A 27,626-nucleotide genomic window follows, 5' to 3' on the forward strand; every position below is an offset into this window, starting at 1 on the left:
CAAGTGGAAGAACTTACCCATTGAAGATTCCATATGGGAGGACAAGAATTTTATACAAAAGCATCAAGAACTACTCAAGCGTGACAAAAAAATTTGAAGGAGAGGGGCATGTTAGGCCCCTATACTACTAGTGTAACCCTTTATTGTTATTAGTACAACCCACTTCTTATATTGATGTACCCATGTAGTTCCTATATATTGTTACTATTGTGCCCCATAGAAGCCCACTATTGTTATTATTGTGCCCTTACATTATTATTGTTATGTCGGCTTTGATTATGTTATGACCCCTTAGACTCCTATATATAGAAAGGAGCTCTTTTCATTTGTATCATCCAAGAATTGTTCATTTACGTAATGTAAAGGAGGTTTCCCCCTCGAAGAGGCTAAATTCTAAGGCGTTGATCTATCTTTTCTATCTTTTTCTTGAGCTGGTTTCATAACAGATTTAGCTGCACATATATATATATATATATATATAGACATAGATATCTATATCTATATCTATATCTATATAATAAAGAAAATAATAAATTATCTACACCATTTGTAATTTAAATTTGGATACTCCCAGAAGAATAACTCGGTCAAACTTTGAAATAAGTCAAACACTTTTGGACCACCCGAAACTTTTAGTCACTATCTCCAACAAGAGGAGACGTCTTGATGAATTTAAACAAAACCATTCATTGTCTCTTAATCCAAGAATTCGCGAAATTCTTCAGCCATTTCCTTCTACTACTTAATCCTATCCATTAGCCTTGTTATCAACTTCTCATTATAAAGCTCAGTCTATCCATATTTTGTGTACTCCACGGAATAGCCCTTCACCCTCACCTTACCAGTCTTTCACCCCTTCTCCTCCTTCACCTCCACCCATGAATGCTTGGGAAAACGCCTGATATTGCCCCCTTAACCTTCCGGAGCCACTTCATGATATACCTCCTAAGTACGATAGAAACCTCCCCATATTTTACGATGAAGGGGAGTGAACTACTGAGGATCACGTAGTCAAGTTCCAAGGCTATTGTGAAAACCTTGGTGGAGAGTATGACGACATTTGCATGCGACTTTTGTACAAAGTATAGAGGGTGAAGCCAAAAGTGGTTTAGGACCTAGCCTGCCAATAGTATTAATACCATGGATAATATGGTTGAGCTATTTCTCAAACAGTTCGACATCAAAAGAGTAATCAACTATGGATGACTGAGTTCTTTGCCCCAAACCTTAAACCTGGCGAATCGATTTCTGATTTTAATAATAGGTTTTATGAAGTGTTACAATTAGCTTCTAGCAGATGTTGGCCCATCTAATACCACGACAATTATAGCCTATTCTACTACTCTCTATGATGATTTATCATATGCATTGCATGAAAGAGAGCCTGCCACCTTAGTCGATGCACAAACTAAAGCTTGCTCTTGTGAAGGAAATCTCATTGCTACTAGAAAACAACTGAGTAGAATATTTGGTTTGACAGAAAAAAGAAAGCTATTGAAACATCCCCTTAGCTCTCAGCCTCTTCATCTTCTCAAGATTAGAAAATGGACGAAATGGCTAAACTTATTAAATCTCTAACCACTAAAATTCAACACCTAAAAGTCAGAAATAGGGAAACCACCCCTGTTCCTATCAATCCAACTATTCAACCAATTTTTTGTCCCAATGTACAGAATATAAATCCAAATTACCCACCTAGGAATCAATCTCCATATTGTCTTCCTAATGCTCCTAAAATATTACAAAGAGGACAACGACGAGAGGAGCCTCCCATACAACTTCCTCTTAGAAATAATCCCAAATTCATCGAAGAGTATGATGATGAATTGGCTAGCTAAATAATGAATCTTGAAGATAAGAATTATCTGAATATTAATTCTATAAATTCTTTAGATGAATGAGCCTAGGACTCGACTGATTATATAGGACAATGTTTTTGGGATCCTGAGCTTCAATGTTTTGCTGAATATTTGCAAGCATAATTTCAACATAAGTATAACCTCATATCCGGGAGGGAGCATCTTCCTAAAAAGGAAACACCTCTCTAGGCCCCTACTCATCTTAAACAGAAACAAATTGTACCTAATGAGCTTATTCCTCATGATTCAGATCCCCAATTTGTACATTAATTTAATTTACAAAATGAATTGAATAAGCTTAATATTAGTATGCCTTTATTCGAAGTCATTAGGCTTCCTATATATAAACAAGAAATATATACCTTCTTTCGAAATATGCATCATCCCTCGCAAGAAATGGAAATAGCAAATGTTATCAACATCCTGGATGATGTTAACACCCAGGTTGTTCCCTATGACTCCCAAGGGAATACGGCCGGGGTAACCACTAACCAATCTTTGGATTACAGTTTCTAGCCAAACTGCAATCAGAGAGGGCTCTCTCTTTATGATTTGTCTCTGTTTGTAATGATTTTAGGCTAGATATAAGTTCAGGTCTGTTTTGAGTTTTTTGCTTGGATGATAATCTTAATCAAGGTGCTTGTGTATTTTTCAAAGAGTTCTAGTCCATTGGGCTATGGAGTCAGTGGTCCTTTAGATGCTTGATGTGCTGCTGTGATACTGTAGTGATGCTGCAGAGCCAGATTAGTGTCTGAGAAATAACGTTTGTAATAGTAATGGAATGGAGTGTATCCAGTTAGTGCAAGGCAATTAAGAATCTTACAGTTTAACTGTTGGAGTAAGACCATGAGAATATTGACCCAGAAGCATTTAAGAATTTCTAGGTGATATTCATACATATAGAATTAACAGACACATGAGCAATTAAGAATTCATGTACATATTTAACCCTGAGGACAAACATTTACAGCAGCAAAAATTGAGCACAAGGTGTAATAAACAAATCTCGTACTATTCTTTCTTTTTTACTGCTAGCTTAGTGTGAGATAAGTATGATTTGATAAACACAAGAAAACAAGAACAGAGTTTTGAAGAAAACTTGTTATTTCGTCAGACAGCACAGGAATTCTGCATCAACACATGGAGCATCCTCCAGACATCAAACAATTTCCGGAAATCACTGAGCTCATCCAGCCCTTTGTATTAGATAATTGAAAGTGTACAATACAACTGTTCTCATAGAGAAAATTACCAACCCCTTATGATTTGCTCAGGGGAGTTTATATACAAAAATTTACATCAAAATATCAGCGAAATGAGTTAATGTCTCATTTATGATATGCTAATCTCCGAAATGCAGTAGCTGAAGAAGTGAATGCAGCCGAAATTCCTTGATGCTTCAGCTGTCAAAAAGTCAGAAGATATTTGGTCTTTATGGCTGTTAGAGTCGGTTGGAGATGCGCTGTTCAAAATTTGGCTAGCTGTCATAGTCTTATGTGATGAGTCATTACTCAGCTGTTTTTAAATGCTAACCTTTTCTGCTGTTTGTCTTCTAGTGACCTGGAGCTGGCAGTGACCAAACAGCTGGACTTACCGTGGCAAAATCTGAAGCATAAACTGCCACCAATCCTCCTTATGCATTTGATGCCTTCGTATTTTAATCAATGTTTCCTCTGCCTCTGTATGTTTGTAAAGATTGGGAGGAGTCTCGAATAGGTGATTCACCTCATTCTCAATGTAGAACATGCCTTCAAGTTTTTCATATAGACTCTGTCCTGTAGGAGGCCCTGCTGGTTCAGATGTACTGCCAGATGCAATAATCTGATTTTCAATAGTGGTTGCCATTCTGTTGGCCATTTGATCTAGGGAGATCAGCTTTCCTGCACCACTTAGCAAGCTGGGCAGGCCTTTTGTTTGCAGCACTCCCATTTTGGCCTTGTATTCCTCCACATCTGCTTGCATTTCAAAAAATTTCCTCTCTATTGTTTGTATGTAGTTTCTTAGTGTTAGTGCCTTCTTGGCAGAGAGGACAGCTTCTGTTCTGTTGGGAATGCCTATGGCTGCTAATTCTTCCCTTTCCTGTCTATTCAGGAAATCTATCATCCTGTTGGCCTGTTCTGTTTTGTTACCCAGTACTGTCTTGGCCTTCTAAATTTCAGCTTGTGCCTGGCCCATCAAATCCATCTGCTCATGTATTATTTTTATTGACCTCCACTGCTGTTTGATGGATTGGCCAATTTTGGCCCACAGGATTCTCTTTATGTCGGCCATAGCTGTCTCCAGATTCAGCTCCTTTTCTAATGCCTTTATCTTGTCTCTTTGGGCCTTTATTTCTCTGCCCTGTTCTGCTACAGTCATTTTGGAATTGGTGTACTTGGAGTCCAGTTCTGCCAATTTTTCCTTGGCCTTCTTTATTTCATCTGCTTGGAGCTCCATTGCTTTGACGGCCTTGGTCAATTCTTCTACACTTGGACTGGCATCTGGGGCTGCTGTTCCTGCTGCTTCTGCTGTAGGGGGTACTGCTGCCCCTGAAGTTGCTGTTGTTGTTGATGTAGTTGGAGGAGCTTGGGAAGTGGAATCTGCTTGTTTTTCCTGTAATATTCCTTCCAGCTCTTTCTCCAGTTCCCTAATCCTCTGGTCTTGCTGCATTAGGAGGTCTAGCTGGTCCTCAGCCCGTTTTTGCTTTTGGAGTTCTGATGTTTGAGGGTGCTCTGTGGGCTGCAGCTTAAACCTCTTCTTCATTGCGTTCAAGTCATCATCTTTTTTCTTCAGGAGTGCCTTTACACCCGTTGGATCACTAGGATCATGTCCTAGATCGATGATGATCTCCTCCAGGGACTTTATCCTGTTGTCCTTAGCTTGGGATGATAATCTCTCAAAATCCAACTGGGTGTTGGTGTTTTTGAGGGACTCCTTCAGCTCATGGGCCAAGGTGGCCTTCTCTATTAGGGTCGTATAGACCATCTCTCCAGTTTGCCTGTGGAGTTCAATCTGGTCCATGGGATGTATATCCCTGGATAGGACCTCCACCCTTGTTTTTATGAAATCTGCCGGTGTCTTAGGCTCCGGCCCCATTGGCTTGAAGTGGCTCAGGAGCAGTCTCTCCTCCTGAATGTCAAATACCGACAATAGTCTCTCTTGTTGGGCTGGTGTAGTATCAACGAATTGCTTGTAGACCTCGTCCCTTAGCAGCTCATTCTGAGCTTTTATCTGTTTGAAAGAAGCCTTGGTGCTTTTGGGCTTCTTGGTCAGTTGGGAAGAGGAGGACACCTCTAAGCCATGTTGTAAAGTTTGCTCCTGCTGAAAGGAGCTTGTACCTGTATGTTGGCTGCCCTCCTTGTCTTTTCTTTCACTCTCCAAGACATCATCAGTAATGTCTTCTACCTCTGGGGAGTCTGCTCTTTGCCTTTTGGCTTCTGGCTGGTGGGAGGATCCACTGAGAGGGGTGGACTCTTCTCTACCTCTTTTAGTTCCCCTGTCCTCATGTGCTGGGGTCTGTAAGATTGGGGCAGTCACTGGCTCCTTTTGTGGAGGTGGAATTTGCAGTGTTGGAGCTGCTGGTAGCTGAGTCTGTGGGGGAACATTTTTCCCTTGCTGCTGTTCATGTTGCTGCCCTGTTTGCTGCTCTGTTTGCTGCTCTGCTTCAGGGGCAGGCTTTTCTTTTGTTACCTCCTCTTCTGTGCCCATTATACCCTTGCCTTTATCTATTACTGGTGCTGATGTAGAAGGTGCCTGTGGTGCAGTCTTTGTAGCCGAGGTCCCTTCTCCTATTGAATAAGGCGGTCTGAAAGGTACCTGCTGCACATAGTCCAGGTCAATAGTCTTTTCAAGCTCCCTCCTACTCTTTAGCATTCTTTCTTCCTCAGTTAGATTTTCAACTAGGGTGTCCATCTGCCATTCTTGCAGGTTGGCATATTTTTCAATGTGAGAGTACTGGCAATGTTTAATGCCTATCAGCCTATACTTGTTTCTTCTGGTAGTGATGAAACCTTGAGGGTCATAATGGACCCACCGAAAACTATAGGATAACTTGTATTTATCCTTGAGGATTAGGTCTGCCTCTTCCCACCCTTCTTTTTTGTTCATGATGAAGGGGCCTAACTCATGTTTGAACTTGAGGTGGGCCTTCTTTTTGGCACTGTGGAAATGGGTGAGGTCTGACTGAATCAACTGCCTGTAATATTCTAAGGCAAATAACCTCATTGGTACATATTTTGGGAGCCTGTATGGACAGAGCTCACAGCCATAGATCCTAATGACAGTATGGTTCTCATATAGGTACCAGTCACCTATTTTATATTTTCTAGAAAGCTGCAAGGCTTTCTTTATCTCATTTGATACCCTGGGAGGAGGGGACTTCATCAACAGGCAAGAGACTGGGTAAACAAATTGGTCAACAAATTCACAGTAAGTATATGGTGAGTTTGTGACTTTATGAAAGACAGAGGTCCAGAAGATAACAGATCTTCTGTCCCCTTTGTGATCCAGCCTTCTGATGTAGCATGGGAAGGCTTCAGAGTGGTAGTACATGAATAAGTGGTAAATATATGCTGAGTACCTGAAGACCCCTTGCCTGTCCACCTTGCTCAGCTGATCATGAATCTTATTGGCAATGAATTTGGCAAAGTTATATTTCCTGGCAGGGGGTTGGCATGGGCTATATGCAGATAGCAATACCAGCATCGTTCTGTCCACATGCTCACTATTTTTGTATCCCAGCACATAGGCAATCATGTCCAGTAAAAGCCTGCCTATATCATTGAAATGGATACCCAGGTAGGGAGGTGGCTCTGTAGGCTGGCACTCAGGTCTCATGAAATCTCTGGTGACCCTTTGAATTTCCTCACTGGTCATCCTTTCACCAGTCTCTATCAAATAGCTCAAGGAAAATGGGATTAGCAATTCTGTCTGATCAAAATGTAACATCTTGTTGATAGACTCAGCATTTATGTAGAAAAGGATTCTTCCAGATGGAGTGCTAACAGTTCTGTGCTGCACATTGTAGTTTTCAGCACATAGGTGAATGATCTCAGGGAAGATATTTACAGCTGGGAGACAATAATATGGTAGGTTTGACTCCCATATCCCATGTGTGCCATGACCATCCTTATAGTCCTCTCTCAACTGACTGAAAGTTTGTAAGAAGTCCCTGTTGCCCTCAAAGTCTTCAATAAGACAGTCCTTGTCAACCAATGGCAAGGCCTCCAGCTCTCTATTTGTTGGATTCAGTGGAGCTACACTGAGGGATGAGGATGCAGAAGCAGCCATTGTAAAACTTGATTTGAAATGAGGTGATGGCAATTGATAGACCAAGTCTGAAGTGTTTTTCTTAGTGAAAATGCAAGTTGGTCTGTGCAGTTTGCTGCAACCTCTCAGGGATGTGAACTGCCAAGGGTAAGTTGCAGAGATAATGAGGTTTCTTCTGGTAAGAATGCAGGTGGCCTGTACTCGGCAAAAGGGAACAATGCCGAGCAGCTCGAGGACAATTTTACGGTTTCAGCCCGTGGAATGACCGCTCTAATGTTGAATTATAGTTCAGGGGTGGTGCAGGTTGCTTGGGCTTACTTTAGGTAATAAGCAGAGTTGAATTTAGGATTTTTACCAGTCTTTTAATGGTGAATTCACAGAGAATTGGAATGCATGGGCAAAGTGGGGAAAACTGGTGAAATACCTGGAAAAACTAGCTTGGAAGCCTGCAGACCGAGCTGTGGAGGTTTAAGGCCGTCGAATTCTGGACTTGTAGCGGTTGAAATGTCAAATTTGATGGCTGGGGACAAATTTCGCGGCAGCTGCTTGTCAATGGCTCCTTCTTTTGCGCGTGAAAATGACCGAAAACGGCTCAATTGGTCGTTTATAACGTTAAATTTGGAAAAAGTATGCATTTGGCGCTTTTCCGCCGATGACGTCAGCATGACGTCATGGCGGGGCCCGGGTACGGAGGTGACGTGGCTGCTGAGGTGTGAGCCAGGGTGGCAGGACACGGTGGCGGGTGAATAGGTGGCAGGGGTACGTGGAGGATCACATGGCGCGGGGTGGGCGAAAGGTACTACGTCAGGATGACGCAATGCTGACATAAGGGAAGGCGGTAACGGAATAGTGGTAAGCGGGTTCCCCGCACCGCCTTTGCTGGTGAGCGGTATTGGGGAGGGGGGCTCCGAACAACCCCGGCGATTGACACGCGTCCAGGGTACGGAGCGGGAAACCACTTTCCCCGGACGCTAAAGTTCGGCAGGTCGGGGGACGAAAATGACCGCCCACCGTTAGATCTGGGCGGCGGAGATCGGACGGCTGGCGGGTCCTCCGACGGATCGTGCAGGTTGGGGGGGGTCCCGCCGGCCCATTAAAATATTCATTTAAATATTTGGGCGGAGAACTATAGGAAATTGGGTTTTTCATGTATTTTGGGATTTTTTCCGGGTTTTCAAAGGTTTTTCAAGGGTTTCTATAAGAAAAGGGGTTTATAGGGGTGATTTTAGCAAGGGAAACAAGGGTTTTTTGTGTTTTTTAAGCAGAGGGATGGTGATGTCTGAGGGGAGAGGTTACTGTTTATAACCAGAGGTTAGAGCAGCTCCAAGATAGGGTTGACCACAGTCCCAGATGGACTAAAGTCTCCCTTGACAATTTATTTGGCTATAGTGCCAAGAGGAGGATATGTACATAGTGCAAGGATTTATACACCTTAGTGTTATTTATAGTAGGGAAAGGGGGACATAGGGGATTTAGATAGTAGAGTTAGTGGTTAAGATGTATGAGAGGGTAAATGAAGGGGAAACCACTAAGTTTATTTAAAATTTACTTAGTTTAGGGAGTAGATCAAAATGAAAAGAATTTTACACAGGAAATGTGGCTTTTAAATGAACAAGAACCATCATAAACCTCAGAAATTTCTCATCAATCTCCATGGATGGAGGGATGTTAGTAAAAAGAGTGGAAGGGGAAATTGGGGAATTAGACATGCTCCTTTGCCTTGCTTTTCTTATTTAACCAACAGGATTCAATCTGCAATGAATACCACTTCTGCAACCCCATCTACTTACCCAGCTACTGTGCCTATCATTTTTATTTCTTCTTGGAGGGTGCACTTGGACTTGCAGACCCTTACTTGCCTTTTCTTTTATTTGGCTTTTTCTTTTGTTTTTTCTATCTACTTCTACCCTTATTTCTTCCAGGGTCCCAGATTAAGCAGTTGGGAGCCTTTTCTTCTCTACCTGAACTACTTGTCTGCCAAGATTAAACAGTTTGGACAGACTTCCTTTTCTAATCTACAACTGCAAATTTAAACCATGGAATGATCCAGATTAGACTGTTGGACCATCCATCAAAATTTTAAGTACATACAAGCTATAAGCACAGATTGGATTCTCTTGGAAATATGTGATCTTTGAATCATCAAAGCAGAGCATATTTGGACCTTTCATAGCCAATCATGAAATATGAAACCTATTGGTATAGGTAGCTAACAGATGACACCCCTAAAATTACCCTTGGGCCTTGAACGAGAAAGATGATAATTTAGTCCCTTCATTTTATATCAGTTTAAAAATCCATGATTATAACTTACATAATTGTATGTTGGATTCAGGGGCATCTCATAACCTCTTGCCCAAGCAAATTACGGAAAATATCGAATTAGATATTACTCGGGAATATAAATACCTATATTCCTTTGATTCTTGAAGGGTTAGGTGTCTCAGGGTGATTAAAGATTTAGTCGTAGTCCTGGCCCATGTCCCCGTCAAAAGCATAATCATGGATGTTGTAGTGGTTGATGTGACACCTAATTATGGGATGCTCTTTTGAAGGAGTTGGGGTGCCAAGCTGGGTGGTTCCCTGCAGCTATATCTCTTGTATGTCACCATACCCGTCTTCAGAAGGGGAACTTGCCTCCTTTACAGGGAGCCTAGATTAACCTACACTATCAGTTCTAAACAACACCATAGGAATTCGCTAATCTATGTGTTTGATGATAATATGGGTAACTTTGTTCTTACTCTTTCCGATGAGGAAAGCCCTGATTCATGATAAACCATCTCTCACAAATTTTCCCAAAGATACTAATGTTATTTGGAAGATGTAATTTTATGGTGCTTCCTCGGAGAAAATATCATGTGTGGGGTTCATTTTAATACCACCAACTCAAAAGAATGCCACCTTTTCTTCCAAGTTGAGTTTTGAAACTACCAACAATATAGTCAAGTATGAAGCTTTAGTACTGGGATTAGAAACAACCCAAAAGCTTAATATTGAAAACTTATCAATTCTTGGGAACTATGAATTAATTATTAAACAAGTGACCAAAAAGTGTCAAACGAAACACCCTCACTTACGTGCATACAAAAATCAAGTTTGAGATCTTATCAATAACTTCTTTTCTGCAATTAATTTCACTATTGTACCTACGGAGAAAAATCAGTTAGTGGATGCCCTTGTGGTCACTACTGCTACTTTTGTACCCCCCACTGAGTCAAAATTGAGATTTGAAATCGAAAACCTCCTTCAACCCTCAATCCCTGATAATTTCAAACACTGGAAAGTGTTTGAAGACAATCAGGAGATTAATCGGATTGATAGGTGAATTATCAGATCAATGTATAGATGAAGATAACAAAGAAGGCCAAGAAGTTGTTGATGCATCTCACCTCAAAACTAAAATTGGTAAACACAACATTATATAATTAAAAACTAACAACATCACTGTTGGTCGCTCTAATTGTTTTCACAATTCGAGCTCCTCATAAATTGTCAACCCGAGAAGGTCTTTTTATTTCAAAGATAATAACGCACTGGATATGCTCAATTTCAAAAGCGGAATCGATGTTGTAGTAAAAGAGAAATACACACTTGTTAAATTCATCAATCTACTAATTCACACTCTACTTAATCAGAGCTGAAGTCAATCAAATTATAGCAGAAACGATTTCTCTGTTACAGCAAAAGAAAATCGATCTATAAGGAAAGAAATCATTCAACCATAGCAGGAACAGGACCCTATTCCTTGGTGAGGAACTTCAGCACCTGCTGCCTGGCACTTAATCACACTGTAAGAAAAGTAACTTCAAGAGATCAAGACCCTATTCCCAGGAACAGGAACCTCCAGCACTTGTCCTCTTGTTTCTAATCACACTGCAGGCAAAAGAAAGCAATCAATGGGAGCAAGACCCTATTCCTTTATGCAGGAATCTTCAGCACATGCTCTCAACATCATTCATTCGTGCATTCGATACGTGTAGCGCTAAGAAACAGAGTATTGCAAAACTGTGTAACTAGTGTTTCAACAACAGAATTAAGGGAAGTGCAAACACATAAAGAAATAAACAAACTACAGGAACCAAAAGGGTGAATCTTGTGAGGAAGGCGGGCCCTTTCCTTCTCACAAGATTCCCCAGGAGAAAGAATTAAATTGGAACGCTCAAAAGAAGTTTTTATTCATCTGTCAAAGTAACTGATACATTACAGAAGGAGACTAGCTCCAGTTCTCACACAATACTCTCCTGTAACTTACAATTCAACCCCCCTCTAATGATGATGTCTCCTCTTTTTAAAGAGGAGACATCTTTTACAATTTACATGAGAGCGAATCTTCATTATCTCGATTCTGTTTTCTTTTCCAAAACAGGACTATTATGTTCTTTCAAAAAGAGATGTTGTTACAACCGAGACAATAAAAGTGCTATCTTCAGGATGATCCAGGTAACCGTATCTTCGTGCTACTGCTACTATTCCACAAAAAGTTCTTCCAGAATCGCAAATTACGCATAACGGGATTTGCGTGCTTGACGGCTGTTTCAGCAACTGAGTCAGCTGTTTCAGCAACGGAGTCAGCTGTTTCAGCAACGGAGTCAGCTGTCTCAGCAACGGCCGCTCGTTCCCAACAAGGCATATAACTTATCTGCGATCTTTGACTTGTGTTAGCAACAATGCACTTCAATTAATGATAAAATATAAGAGTATTGCGGAATTAAATGTAAGACAGATTAAACATATAATAAAGAAGAGGTTTCTATATACCTTGGGATAAAGTAGATGAAAAAGACAATGAAGTTCATGGTTTAAGAGTAGAGTGGTGTCAAAATATATAGCAAAAATGATACATAGTGGAGTCCTAACATCCCCCCCAGCTAAAAATGTTGCATGTCCTCAGGCAACCCCTAGTCTGAATCAGAGTCTGAGTACTGGGACTGAGCATGCAAATTACTCAAGCAGTAGCTGGAGAAGGTGGCATCTGTAGGAGCTCGGAATCCGCTGTCGGTCTGCAAATGTTGCCATGCCAAGGCTTCCTCTCTGTCAGTCAACTGGTAATGACATTGATATTTGTCTGAAGGCAGCCATAAAATTGGAAAACGGAAATGATACCCGATCCAGTTTACTCCACAATGTTGAATGCAATCAATGTACTTAGGGACCCTGGATAATGCAGCTTGAAGATTGAGAGGGTTAAAAGGATGATAATCCTGTCTTTCCTTACATGACTGCTGCCAAAAGAGATCATTGGCCTTCAATGCAGCAGTACCCTTCATTCTAATGTGCTGTTGACACTTAAAAAGTATTGAAGCTTGTAATTGCTGCATGTACTCGTTCATTCCTGGCTTCTGCAAGAATTCATAATATTGTGCTATAAACGTGGCTGGGCCTACAGGCTCTGGTCTAATCCACAGGAGTTTATTCTCCTCATTATGACTGCTTGCAGTGAACGCAGTCTGCCAAGTGAGCTGATTAGATAAAAATGAAGCAAATGCCCTGATTTGTATATCTCCTGCAATTGGAATAAGATTAACTCTCCTATCTTCAGGAATGGCCTCATTATGAAGGTAGAGTTCGCACAGCAGATGCTGGTCACTTTCAGGGGCCTCCTTAAAGGTCTCAACAAATTTCTCTGAAGTCATTAATTCATATGGTCTGCCATTTGCTATTGCTTTTAATTGGAAATAAACTAATCGTTCAGAAAGAAACAGAGAGTAGTTTACAGAGGGTTTGCGCGTAACCATCATTTTCCGCACTAATGAAAACATCAAGGCTATCTTTGCCTTAGACTCTCTGGCTTCCTTTTTATACTCCCTGTGCTCTTGCATTATTTGGTCCCAGCTATCCCAGTTGGCATATACATGGTTCTGCCATTGTAACTTATGCTGTCGTAATATTATATCTTGTTCTTCGGCATATTGCTTCTTCCATTTGTTCATCTGTTCCAGTTGATTCCATGGCAGAGTCTGTGTCTTGGCATCAGAAGTAGTGGGTTGGGACATTGTTTCCTCTGTCTGGATGGCTGCATCAGAAGTAATGGGTTGGGACGTTGTTTCCTCTGTCTGAATGGCTGCATCAGAAGTAATGTGTTGGGGCATTGTTTCCTCTGTCTGGATGGCTGCATCAGAAGTAATGTGTTGGGGCGTTGTTTCCTCTGTCTGGATGGCTGCATCAACCTGCAAAGGATGGGATATCTGTGGTTTGATTTCTTCTTCTTGCTTTATAGAGGGTCCTACTGGTTCTTGTGGAGCAGTAGGGCATTCCTCTTTTATTCTACCTCTCGTAGATGCTTCAGGGAGCTGAATTTTAACTACTTTGTAGCCTGCATCCTGGTAAATGCTGCCACACTCCTTGCACATATATTCCATACATGGCTCCTTATTTTGCATTGAGGCTACGTGTGCTAATGTATGGAGATTCAGTTCTCTTTCAAAAGCCTCTCGAGCCATGGTTAGTTCAGTTTTGTAAGCTTCTAATTCAGACTTCAGGAACTCATTTTCCTCCAGTAGAGATGTCATAGTATGTGAACCTTGTGTGCTGATTGGCTCTGTTGGAATATTTTGTTGATGTACAGTCGTAGCTGGTTCTTGTACCACAGTGGGTGGTTCTTGTGTTTCAATCACTGGGCAGGTGATTGGTTCTTGTGTTTCAGTCACTGGGCAGGTGACTGGTTCTTGTGTTTCAGTCACTGGGCAGGTGACTGGTTCTTGTGTTTCAGTCACTGGTGATTTCCCACTATCGTCCTGCTTGGTGTATTCTTGTGCCTCAGTGACTGGTTCTTGTGTTTCAGTCACTGGGCAAGTGACTGGTTCTTGTGGAGCAGTCACTCCTTGGCCCATAAACAATGTCATATTATTCCGGGGCACTGGTTCTTGTGTGGCAGTGCCTTTGGACGAGACGGGTTGGGAAGTTTGGGATGGGGATAAAGGTTTTAGTAGAATAGTGGCGGGGTCAGGGAAAATGGAGGTGGATTTAGTCTCAACAGTCGTTTTCCTTTTTCTTTTTGGTAGGAAGGCAGCAAAATTACTGCCTTTCCTTTTCTTTGAAAGGGAGGGTTTCTTTCTGGGGACAGGGTTTTCCGGAGGGGTAAGAATTTGAGATGTGGACCTTGTCCGTGGTCTGGAGCCTGCGACTGTTGAGGTTTTCTTCTTTTTCTTAACGGGTGAGGAAGGAGGTGTTAGAGAGTCGTCACTAGGGACCGAAATAGTGGAGGCAGTTGGCTCTGCTAAATGAGGCGAGCTTGGGGTTGGGTCAACTGGGGAATGCGGAATTTCTTCCTATTGTTCTTCATGAGGAATTTCTAGAATGTCATGAGGATTTTCAGATGGTTGGGGCGTTTGGTCCTGCTGAGGAATTTCGGGCGGCTGGGGAATTTCAGGTGCTTGTTGAGGAATTTCGGGCGGCTGGGGAATTTCAGGTGGGGCGTGCAGAGGGGGATTTTGCTGAGCAAAACCCCTCTGTATCAGCAACTGGCATAAACGGTGATGGGTAAGGGATGACATTGGAGATTTAGCTCGTTTACAATAATAAGACATGTTTTTAATACAACCAAGCAGATAATAGGGGATATTAATCAGTCGTCCATTCCTCAAGTGATTCATCAAAACAAAATCATGATTGTACACTACCTGATAACGCCCCTCACATGTTAAGTAGTGTTTGATGAACTCTGCCACTGATGGCCATGGTTGAGGAAGTGAGTGCAGACTAACCCCGCGGCCTCTGGGTTCCACTTGCTCATCCGGGTGCAGAAATTCTTGCTGCGCGTTAAGAACGACCTGCTTCCTGCTAAACCAGCGAGTACCCTCAGCTGGCAACCCTGATACCTGAACTATGTCATCCTCTGTCACTGAAATGCGAACCCCTTGGACCACTGAAAAATTGTCTTCAAGGTTTTGTGCAAATTCTAAGACTTGTTCCTGGTTAAATTCCCCCAACCTTTCAAAATATACTGTCCATCCCGCTTGTTGGAAGATCTGATAAACTTCAGGAAACAATTGAAGAAGACTTATGGAGCCGGGCTCATGTCTAACGGCCGACCCTCCCATGGCTGTAGCTTTGAGTTTCCCGCAGAGGCACCGACACAGTAAACACAGACCCTTATCGCGCTAGTTGTTGCAACAGAGGCTGCATAGTCTAAATGACGGCAGAAATAGATATGACAACGGGCGGCAGCTTGGTTCATGTGAAATGATTGTTCTATTTTTGGAATTTCCCCCCCCCTACGTATGGTGTAATAATGATTGGACGTGTAAAGATATGCAATCATTATAAATGAAATCCTCTCTTTAATATGATTTAACCGAATTACATTAAAACCTTATACCTTACATTTTACCTCTGATTTAATAATTCGAAGTGTCGGTTGCTTCAAAATAGCTTTAATGTACATGGAAGAATCTGTAGATTTTTTTAGAACGGGAGTGTAATTGAATCTGGTACGTGCTGAATAATTTTCACCAAAAGGATCTGAAGTATAATCGTGGAGAACTAGAAAGCTCATATAACATCAAAGAGGGATACTGTTTTGATGATAACAAGTTGCTGAAACTGGTGTTTGAGCAACTGGAAAATGAACGCTACGTTGCTGAAACAGGTGTTTCAGCAACGGGAGAAATCAATAATACGTTGTTGAAACAGGTGTTTCAGCAACGGGAAAAATCAGAGAAATGGGATAAATGACTTAGGTCTGTGAATGGAGAAAATATTTGATAAGGGATCATTTCAGCAGTAAGGGGTGGGAAATACTGACTGAAGGAGGATATTTCAGGGATGGTGGGAGTGGGAATAATAGAAATAATGTGGGTATGGAGGGATATTGCTTTTAGGAAAAAGGGTAAAATGATGGGAAGAAGCTTCTTGATTTAAAGCTTCAGATCTTCTCATGATGAATCTGTCCTCCTTATTGATTTTTCCAGAATCTGCAAAATTCAATTGTAATATGCCAATCCTTGACAGGGATTATTAGTGCTAAATCTAATCTAATACTAAAAATATAGTGCAGAAAATTAAGTGCTGTGAGGAGCAGAAGACTCCCCTAGAAAAAGATAATGAATATCAGTCATGCAAGCAGTCTTGAAATCCTCTTTAGAAACAGGGTGCTTATATAGACGGAGCCTATGGCCATTGACTAGTAGAGGTGTTTTAGCATCATCAATTGTTACAAGTCTTACCGTTCCGTTTGGAAAAACATCATCTACTTCATATGGTCCAAGCCAACGTGTACGTAGCTTTCCCTGAAAATTTTCAAACCGAGAGTCATACAACAAGGCCCATTTACCTTTTTGGAACTGCTTGTGTTTGATAATTTTGTCATGCCACTTCATCCTTTGTTGCTGAATCATGTTTGTTTGATGAATGGCATCTAATCTCTTTTCATCCAACTCCAAAAGCTGATGCAATCTAGCTGTCTGCACATCATTCAAATCAAGATTAACAGCTAAAGCAGTCCTTAAAGTTTTAATTTCAAATTCCACAGGAAAAACAGCATTTTTACCATAAACCAATTCATAGGGAGAAAAACCTGTAGTGTTTCTCCAAGTAGTCCTGTAAGCCCATAATGCCTCAGGGAGCCTTTGGGACCAATCCTTTCAGTTGTCCTTCACTGTTTTAGTTAGAATGGCCTCTAAAACTTTGTTTGTGCTTTCCACCTGCCCATTGGCCTGGGGGTGGTATGGTGTAGTCATTCTATGTTGAATATGATATTTGAGAAGGGTAGATTTAAAACCATGAGAATTGAATGGAGGTCCTCCATCAGTAACTAGCTCTCTAGGAATTCCAAATCTAGTGAAAATCTCTTCAAATAAGAAGGCTAGGACAGCCTCTTCATTGGCTCTAATAAGTGCTTTGGCCTCCACCCATTTAGTCATATAGTCTGTGCAGACTAATATATAGGTTCTTTGATTGGATGGAGGGTTAATGGGTCCTATGAAGTCCAAGGCCCATCTTTCAAATGGTTCGGAAACTACCTGGGGGTTTAATGGCATTTGGTCTCTATGATTGGGTTGACCCATTCTCTGGCAGCTGTCACAAGCCCTTACATACTTCTTTGCATCCTTGAATAATGAGGGCCAATAGTAACCCATCCTCAGAATTTTATGTGCTGTTCTTTTATCAGCAAAATGGCCTCCACAAGGGCCATCATGACAAGCTTTCAATATGTCATACACTTCATCTTCTCTAATGCATCTTCGGATCTCCTGATCAAGCCCAGTATAGAAGAGACACCCGCTTATCCAGCTGTACCTGGCACTTTGTTGAACAATTCTTCTCTTTTCTCTATATGACAGGTGTGCTGGTAGTTTTCCTGCAACCAAATAATTAGCAATATCTGCATACCATGGAGAATGAGCAGAAACTGCAAACAAATATTCGTCAGGAAAACTATCATCTACTGGAATATCATTGTCAGTTTTTAACCGTGAAAGAAAATCAGCCACCACATTTTCTTTACCAGGCCGATCTACAATTGTAATATCAAATTCCTGCAATAATAATAGCCATCTGGTAACTCTAGCATTTGTGACAGATTTGTTCATTAAGTATTTAATAGCTGAATGATCAGTGTGCACAAAAGTAGGATAACCAGTGATATAGTGTCGGAATTTATTAATGGCATAGATTACTGCAAGGAACTCTTTCTCGGTAACTGTATAGTTAAGCTCAGCAGGGGTCATATTTTTACTGATAAAGTATATAGCATAAGGAAGATGATTTTCCTCTTGTCCCAAAACCGCTCCAATAGCAATGTCTGAAGCATCAGAAGATATGTGAAACGGGAGATTCCAGTCAGGCCCCCTCAAAATAGGAGCAGTAGACAACTGATGCTTCAGCTCTTCAAAAGCTTTCTGACAAGAATTAGTCCACTTAAATTTAGCATTTTTCATAAGCAATACAAATAATGGAGAAGCTATTTTAGAGAAATCTTTAATAAATCTCCTATAATAGCCAGCATGTCCTAGAAAACTTCTCACATCAGTTTGAGTTTTAGGAACAGAAAGATTTTGAATGACCAATATTTTAGATGGATCTACCTGAATACCTTGAGATGAAATAAAATGTCCAAGCACTATTCCCTCACTCATCATCATATGGCATTTTTCGGTACTTAAAGAGAGGTGAGCTTGTATACATATTTTAAGTACTTTCTAAAGGTTTTGTAATGCCTCTTCGAAAGACACACCATAAGGGGTGAAATCATCCATAAATATTTCCATACAATCATTCAGCATATCGGAAAAAATTCCTATAACAGCTCTTTGAAAAGTTGTTGGTGCATTGCACAACCCAAATGGAAGAACTCTATAGGCGAAAGTTCCCCAGGGGCTGGTGAAAGTGGTCTTGTCTTGGTCTTGGGGTGCAATTCTTATCTGATTATACCCACTGAATCCATCTAAAAAAGAAAATAATTTCTTCCCTGCAAGACTGTCCAACACCTGATCAATGAAAGGTAAGGGAAAGTGATCCTTTTGAGTAGCTTTGTTTAAAGCTCTATAGTCGACGCATACCCTCCATTTCCCGTTTTTCTTAGGAACAATTACTAATGGGGAAACCCATTCACTGTCAGATATGGGGTATATAAATCCTGCGTTAAGCAATTTTTGAAGTTCTTCTTTAACAATTTCTCGTAAATTAGGATTCATTCGTCTTTGGGGTTGACAAACAGGTCGGCATCCCTCTTTAATGTAAATTCGGTGAGTACATAATTCAGAAGAAATACCTTTCATGTCCGTGTAATCCCAGGCAAATGCCTCCTTATATTCATGCAATAACTTCATTAGTTGCTGTGTTTCAGCATCTGTTAGATCAGGATTTATGTTTAATGTCTTGCCGGGTTCAATTTCAACTGTTATGCTTTTAGGTGAGATCGTGGTTAAAGTTTGAGATGAATTTTCAGGTTCGATCTTTTCTTGTTCATCAGCTTCGAAAATTGCAGTTAATTGATTGTGTGTTTCAGCAATGACAGAAGAAGGTTCACAAATAAAATTATTGATTATCTCATCCTCTGTATTGTCTTTAAGAGTTAAAGCTTGTCCTATAGTTAAAATAGGTTGAACAGCATTATCATCATAATCCATCCATATAGAATCTTCATTACTGATTACTGGCGTAGCGTGAGGATAAAGAGTTAATTGTTTTGTTTCATAACCATTAGAAATTGTCATTGAACCAGATCTGCAACTAATAAATGCATCAGCTGTGGCCAACCATGGCCTTCCTAGAATTAAGGGATGTCCCCCCAGCTTTGTTTTAGTCTACAATACAACAAAATCAGCTGGATATTTCCAGGATTCAACTGAAATGAGTAGGTCTTCAACAATTCCTTCTGGTTTAATTGTGGAACGGTCAGCTAACTCTAAGATGGTGGGTGTATCTCTGATTGTGTTATTCAGCTGTAACAATTGTGAAGTTTCCAGAGTCATTATATTAATTGCTGCACCTAAGTCTACCAGAACTCGGGGAATCATTGTTTTACCAATCTGAACTGTGACAGTAGGATGGCCAGGATCACCATATTTTACAGGAGGGGCTTTTCCGGACATTAATGCAGACAAGTCTCCCATCACATGTACTGTAAGGGGATCCTTGGTTTTCCTACCAGGTTTCTTAACACAAATATCCCTTAATGTTCTGGCATAAATTGGTACATCTCTTAATGCTTGTAAAAGTGGAATTTTAATATACAAATTTTGCAATTCCCCCATAAAATTAAAAGCAGGTGTTTCAGCTGTTTTGGTTAAAACCAAACGCTCGGGGAATGGTGGTTCTGTTATTTCAACATTTTTGTTAGGAGGTGGTTGAGCTTCTTTTTGTTTCTCGGTTTCATTTTTATCTGAATCAGTTATGTCATCAATAATAGGCTCTACTATTCTTCCAGATCTCAAATGAATATCATTACATTGCATAGTAGGAAATATAGACTGATTCTGAATATCAATGACTTGCACAACTTTATTGTTGGGGTTAGGATTTGGTTGCACAGGTAGTTGGGGTCTCATTTGGTTGTTTGGCGGAGCATTTGATGGCAGAGGGAGTGATTGTTGGAATTGAGGCAATTGATTTGGGTACGGGAGTGATTGACTATTCCAATTTGGGTTCCAAGGATTGAAAGGAGGTGGCTGCTGTGGAGGCCAAGGAGTCCACATTGAAGGGTCAACAAAGGGAGGGTTTTGCATTTGCATGGGTGGGAAATTCATTTGATTGAAAAGTGGGTATTGCATTTGGTTGAAGGGGGGGTAACTTGTTTGGCCAAAAGCAGAATAATTGTTCCAACGATTAAATGGCATACCAGAGTTCGTACCTTGCCCTTTAGGTTGCCATTGTCTTCTTTGAGTTAGCAGGTAAACTGCTTCAGCTTCTTCTTCCGTTGGCTGCAACGCTGCTTTTATTCCTGGTAGAGATGGACACTGTTCTGTCTCATGATCTTTCTCACAAAGGGTGCAAATTGGTATTTTATCTCTTGGACATTCCCTTAGTGGATGTTTGTCTCTACATTTCGGGCAAAAGACAGCCATAGTTGCTTCTGCTTCGGCCTGCTTCTTCTTAACCTGCAAAGTGTCAATCTGCGAAGCAAAAGAACTTAACATTTCGGTTTTAAATTCTTCAAGTAAATTACCTATTTCTGCTCTTGTTGCTCCTCCATTGGCTGATTTCTGCACCCTTGAATAGGTGGAATCTCTTATTCTGTTTCTTGCAGCTCCCCTAGAGCACCTTTTAGCAAGTTCACAAATCCAAAATGTTGGTCGCTCTAATTGTTTTCACAATTCGAGCTCCTCATAAATTGTCAACCCGAGAAGGTCTTTTTATTTCAAAGATAATAACGCACTGGATATGCTCAATTTCAAAAGCGGAATCGATGTTGTAGTAAAAGAGAAATACACACTTGTTAAATTCATCAATCTACTAATTCACACTCTACTTAATCAGAGCTGAAGTCAATCAAATTATAGCAGAAACGATTTCTCTGTTACAGCAAAAGAAAATTGATCTATAAGGAAAGAAATCATTCAACCATAGCAGGAACAGGACCCTATTCCTTGGTGAGGAACTTCAGCACCTGCTGCCTGGCACTTAATCACACTGTAAGAAAAGTAACTTCAAGAGATCAAGACCCTATTCCCAGGAACAGGAACCTCCAGCACTTGTCCTCTTGTTTCTAATCACACTGCAGGCAAAGGAAAGCGATCAATGGGAGCAAGACCCTATTCCTTTATGCAGGAATCTTCAGCACATGCTCTCAACATCATTCATTCGTGCATTCGATACGTGTAGCGCTAAGAAACAGAGTATTGCAAAACTGTGTAACTAGTGTTTCAACAACAGAATTAAGGGAAGTGCAAACACATAAAGAAATAAACAAACTACAGGAACCAAAAGGGTGAATCTTGTGAGGAAGGCGGGCCCTTTCCTTCTCACAAGATTCCCCAGGAGAAAGAATTAAATTGGAACGCTCAAAAGAAGTTTTTATTCATCTGTCAAAGTAACTGATACATTACAGAAGGAGACTAGCTCCAGTTCTCACACAATACTCTCCTGTAACTTACAATTCAACCCCCCTCTAATGATGATGTCTCCTCTTTTTAAAGAGGAGACATATTTTACAATTTACATGAGAGCGAATCTTCATTATCTCGATTCTGTTTTCTTTTCCAAAACAGGACTATTCTGTTCTTTCAAAAAGAGATGCTGTTACAACCGAGACAATAAAAGTGCTATCTTCAGGATGATCCAGGTAACCGTATCTTCGTGCTGCTGCTACTATTCCACAAAAAGTTCTTCCAGAATCGCAAATTACGCATAACGGGATTTGCGTGCTTGACGGCTGTTTCAGCAACTGAGTCAGCTGTTTCAGCAACGGAGTCAGCTGTTTCAGCAACGGAGTCAGCTGTTTCAGCAACGGAGTCAGCTGTCTCAGCAACGGCCGCTCGTTCCCAACAAGGCATATAACTTATCTGCGATCTTTGACTTGTGTTAGCAACAATGCACTTCAATTAATGATAAAATATAAGAGTATTGCGGAATTAAATGTAAGACAGATTAAACATATAATAAAGAAGAGGTTTCTATATACCTTGGGATAAAGTAGATGAAAAAGACAATGAAGTTCATGGTTTAAGAGTAGAGTGGTGTCAAAATATATAGCAAAAATGATACATAGTGGAGTCCTAACAATCACTAGGGGGTTGATTCCTCTAGAAAAAAATATTTGATCACAACGATGTTGTTGCAAATTTGGCTCTTAAACCCCCTAGCGTAGATATAGAACTCAATTAATTTGTCTTAAGCTATGCTTTCATAAGTCAGAGAACAATATAACAAAATTTTACCTAAGGATTCTGAAGTTTTTGCTTGGTCTTACAATGATCTCAAGGCTTACGACCAGAGTGTTATCACTCCGTAATTTTCCTAGGCCGAGGAAGAAAACTACAAATGTAACCACAAAACCAATTTTAAACTTGGGATCTAGCACTTCCAGCTTTAGACAGGGATCTCTCTATATGATTTAAATTTTTGCTTCAAATTTTTGCTTCAAATTTTAGGCTAGCTATTTGAGTTTAAGATGGGTTTTTTCAAAGGTTTGGTTGAAAGACGCTGGAAAAGTCCATTGGGCATGAAGTCATGAACCTTTAGGTAATCAATCACAAAATGGAAGAGTAGTTGTAATTGTTGGGTGTAGTATATGTTTGACTAATGGACCAACATTTAATTTTCAATCTGGGAGTTCGTAAACTTCGAGGCACAGCACTGGAAATGCCAGAGAATGACTCTAGCAACATGCAAAAGAAAATCCTAACTTGTGTATAAACTGCTCACACCACACTGGAAACTAGACTCTCACTTAGAAAATAGTAGTAAAATATTTTATTGGAAAAATACTTCTTAAAAGAAATGAATAAACTTAGAATTCATGCCACTCAATAAATCAATTGCAAAACTCAAAAGATTCGAAAAGCATATCTATTCTTGTACTGCGATTCATGTACTAGGAAAACAAAGTGAGTTCATTTATGTTATGACAATTATGTTCCTATACCGAAATGACCTTGTTCTTGTACTAGAACAATTTTGTCCTTGCACTAGGAAAACAGAGAAAATTCGTTTTTGTATTATAATAACTTTATTACTATACTAGACTGACTCTGTTCCTGTACCAAAATACTTTGTTCCTGTACTGGAACTTTTTGTTCCTGCACTAGAACACTCTGTTCCTATACCAAAACACCGTATTCCTACACCAGAACAGACATACATTTGACAGTCCTTCATTCCTAAATTAATGTGCCAATGCAATAAATAGTAAAATAACAAATGCAGGATATGAACTTCAACTTGAGCAATAATGAAAATAAACTTGAATTGACTACAAACTTCAATAAAAAACACATTGCAAAGATTCAAGGAAATTCACACTTGCAGAAATGACAAACTCATGCGTAGAAATGAAACATCACCATTCAATCTTGAACTTAAACCCCTTTCAGAATCTATTTCACCGTGTAATATATATGTATTATGCACAAGATCAAATGTTTTCACGTGAAATCTCTAAACTCAAGAAAGATTATTACGATTATTTTTCTCAACAATATTTAGTTACAGTAATTGATGGATATTATAATGATTTTTAAGATCGCATACAGAGAAATCGTCTCACGGTTATACTTTATATTTTGACTATGGTACGATCTATCATAAAGAAAATACACAAAACTTAAAGCATCAAACTGTAACCCTAGCTACCTTCCAGAAACGATTTAAGTAAAATTCTCAGAAAAGGAAAGACATGCAGCAATGCTTAAGAAAGGAATGGAAATGTTAGAACTGAAATAAAGCACTCAACACATGCATAACTCCTTAGATATGAGATCACACAAACAAGAAATGCATTCACAAAAGATTTGCCACACCTGCAAAGGCAAGCATAAAGAAATCACTCCTGCACAAAATAATATCATTGCATTTAGACACACTGAGATAATATTGGGGAGAACAAATTGGTTTGGTTGGGCCCTAGCCAACCAGCTCGTTTCCCTTTAAGGAAAAAGCTTAACTATGAGAGTAAGATCAACATTACAGAAAATAGAGAAAATGAATGCATGAACGTGGCATTTAACTTATGTTAATGAAGTTCAGTCTTTCAGTACATCTTAAGCTCAATAATCCAGCTCCAGTTGAAAAAGGGAAGGGGGAATAACCCCCAACACTCAGTTCAGCGGCATGAGAATACAAATAATGGTTTGCTAGCTAGGTTTGGAGGCATAACTCTGCTTTTATAATATTTTTACATTACAAGTTTGGCTTTAAACAAGCAAATCCTTTGAAAATAATATGGATATTAAATCCCAACAATATTCCATGGATGGTAAATGTAGTTATGCCATTATCCAATTGAAGAAACACAAATTTGATACGAATTTTGCAAATCTGGGCATATTTCGGAATTTTGGAAAAAATAGTCTTTTTTTATAAATTGCCTCAAAGACCCTCGTGTAACTTTTAAACCAATGCAAATCTTGGGAAATGGTTTTGGTTCTAGATAACTTATTATACAGGTAAAAAACCTATTTACTCAAATTTTCAAGATTCGCCTCCAACTGCATGAAAATCGAGGTCAAACGTGACAGTTTTAAAACTGTGTGAATTTGAGTAGATTTGTTGATTTTCTTCTAGAGACCCACATGTGTGACCTAGGTGCAATTCAAATCATGGGAAGGTGTTAGAACATCATTTTTTAAAACAACCTTCCTTGGTTTTCCCCATAAGCGTGCCGAGATATCAAAGCTCCAAATTGGTTGCAATCTAGTGCATAAATGTTGCTCTCTAGTGCAGGAACATGTTAATGAAAGATAAGTGCAACTATGGCTGTCAAAAATGATCCAAGATAATTCCAGCCATGTGTTTATATTACCAACTAGCATTTTCCTCTGTGTAAAGCTTGAATGATGAAGTAGCCCACATATACCTAGTGCAGGATCCCTATGCAATGCAGAAACAAGACAATCTACATTAACAGTATTTTAATGAACATTAATCCTAGAAATGCATATAATGAAGGTATTCTTATATAAAATACAAATCAACCGTAAGTCTTCGCTATTGAATTAAAAGAATGTAGAAATATTTCATGAACTAGTAAAACAAGGGAATAAGTTGGGCATCATATGAATAAAAAGGTGCATTAAGTACACCAATTTTGGGGCCTAAGAGTAACAGGGCAGGATAGGCAAACTTTTGGATCTTATAGAGTGTCTGAGGGGTGAGTAGGATGAATATTATTAAAGTTCAATTAAATGTGGAGCATACTGAGATGAATTCTATATTTAACATCAGAGAGAAAACATGGATATTGCTAGAAAGCCAGATCATAGTACACTTAAGCAAATTCGGCCCTTAATCTTCTTGCAATAATAAAGAGGGAAAAAAACATATGGAAACTAAGAAAATAAACAATTTAACATAAGAAAACACATCACTAATTGCTTGACATGGGAATCCTGGAACAAAACTCTCTATATTTTTGTAAATTTATCACTTTGAGTCCAATACACAACTTACATCAATGCAAAGCCCTTTTCTTCACACAAGTTTCAACATAATCCAACTGATTCCAACCCTTTCTAAGTTTTATTACAAAATATTTATGGACTTCCTAACTTTGGATTCCAAAAAGGAATTAATTACAAAATAATATCTAACAATTTCTGGAAGAAAAACCATTGAAAAACTGCAGGAAATCTAGAACTGCTGGAAAATATTCAGCCTTCAAATCTCAAAATTGTTCATTAATGTTGATCCTCTGCCGTGGAATTTGGAGAGGTTGAAGTTGTCTTCACAAAACCCGTTAGCTCCATTTTCAAATCTGATTAACTTTGTCAACTGTATCAACTAGTTGTCCCTTTGACTCTTATTTATGAGTCAAAAATATGAAAATAATTGCATGCATGTTTATGTTTTCCACCTAGTTGACCAATGAATTATTTGTATTTTGAAGTTAAACCAAACCTATATGTTTACCCATTTTCCCATAGCCTTCACCTTCATCATATTTTGATTACTTCATCATTGTCGCAAAATATTTGGGAAGAAAATATTTTGAATAATATTTCCAAATATTTTGCTTAAACCTATAAATGAATTTCATAAATAAATCTCAAAATATTTCATTAAATGATTTTATAATCGATCCTCTTGTTTTGAAATCCATGTCTTGTTTTTAAATCCATGCCTTGTTTTTAAATCCATACTTTGTTTCCCTAAATTTATATATTGATGAATAAATGGGATTCATAAACATATTTTATAAAAACCATCCACTTGTTTCCTTCCCATGGATTTTAAAAACCATGTCTAGTTTTGCCATGGTTGGTAAGTATCTTTTACTTTCCCCTTTTACTCTTGTAAAATCTTTGGATAAGAAAAACATGTCTCTCTTCTATGTAAAGTTTCATTTTTACTCAGCTAATTCTATTAATCAAATGGCACAAATGACCTTCCTGCCATATATCATGATAATGGTTTTGGGGGGCGGGGGTAGTAAATGGTTTAGGAGGGGGGGTGGTTTTGGGGGGCGGGGGTAGTAAATGGTTTAGGAGGGGGGGGGGGGGGGGGGGGGGGGGGCGCCTGAAATGAATTAATGCCTGAAATGCAAGGTGGTGATCCAGATTAAACAGGAACGCAACAAATTACAGAGATAACCATATACACAAAGATGCAGCGGAAATAATACTTCATTTCATTAATGGAAAATACGGAAATATGCTTACAACCAGAAATGGAAATAAACCAGCTAACGCGATGGTAGCTTATCTCTGAGAAGAGATGTGGTGGCTACATGCCTCTGAACTGTGTTACAATGAGGCTCGAAGGCCTATTTATTGTTGAGAAACAATGGAAAACCCTTAACATTCCAAAACCTAACCCTAGGAGATGAAACGCCAAACTGTGGGCCCCGTTTGGGTAAATTGGTACATCAACTTCCCGGGGTCGTAACTTTGGCATACGATCTCCGTTTGACGCGTACAATAGCTCGTTAGAAAGATCTATCCAAGCACTACCACTTTGGGAAGGGCATTGGTCAATGGACCCATGTTGCCCCCAGATTTCCCAAAAAACGTCGTTTAGGGCCTCAAAACGGCTCCAGAAGTTCAGGACCCGAAAAACTGCTAAAAATAGTAAGTTGTGCTACAATTAAGGAAACTGAAAATGCTGAGAGAAACAATGGTGGGGGTCCAGGTGGACTTGGCAGGTGGCCACCAATATCCACCTAGATCAGGTGGGGTCATATATTTTGATTTGACTTTTTAATCAAATGGCACAAATGACCTTCCCGCCATATATCATGATATTTAAATCATCATAAATAATGGTTTTCGGGAGGGGGGTAGGTAGTAAATGGTTTAGGAGGGGGGGCTCTGAAATGAATTAATGCATGAAGTGTGGGGTGGGGTCATAGATTTTGATTTGACTTTTCAATTTTGACTTGTGACTGATGCATTTAGCATAAAATTAAATTTGGTTCTAGTAGTT

Source organism: Pinus tabuliformis, chromosome 1_1 (genome assembly GCF_031772625.1).
Source record: "Pinus tabuliformis cultivar Carrire ecotype Pingquan chromosome 1_1, CPIR1, whole genome shotgun sequence".
Lineage (NCBI taxonomy): Eukaryota > Viridiplantae > Streptophyta > Pinopsida > Pinales > Pinaceae > Pinus > Pinus tabuliformis.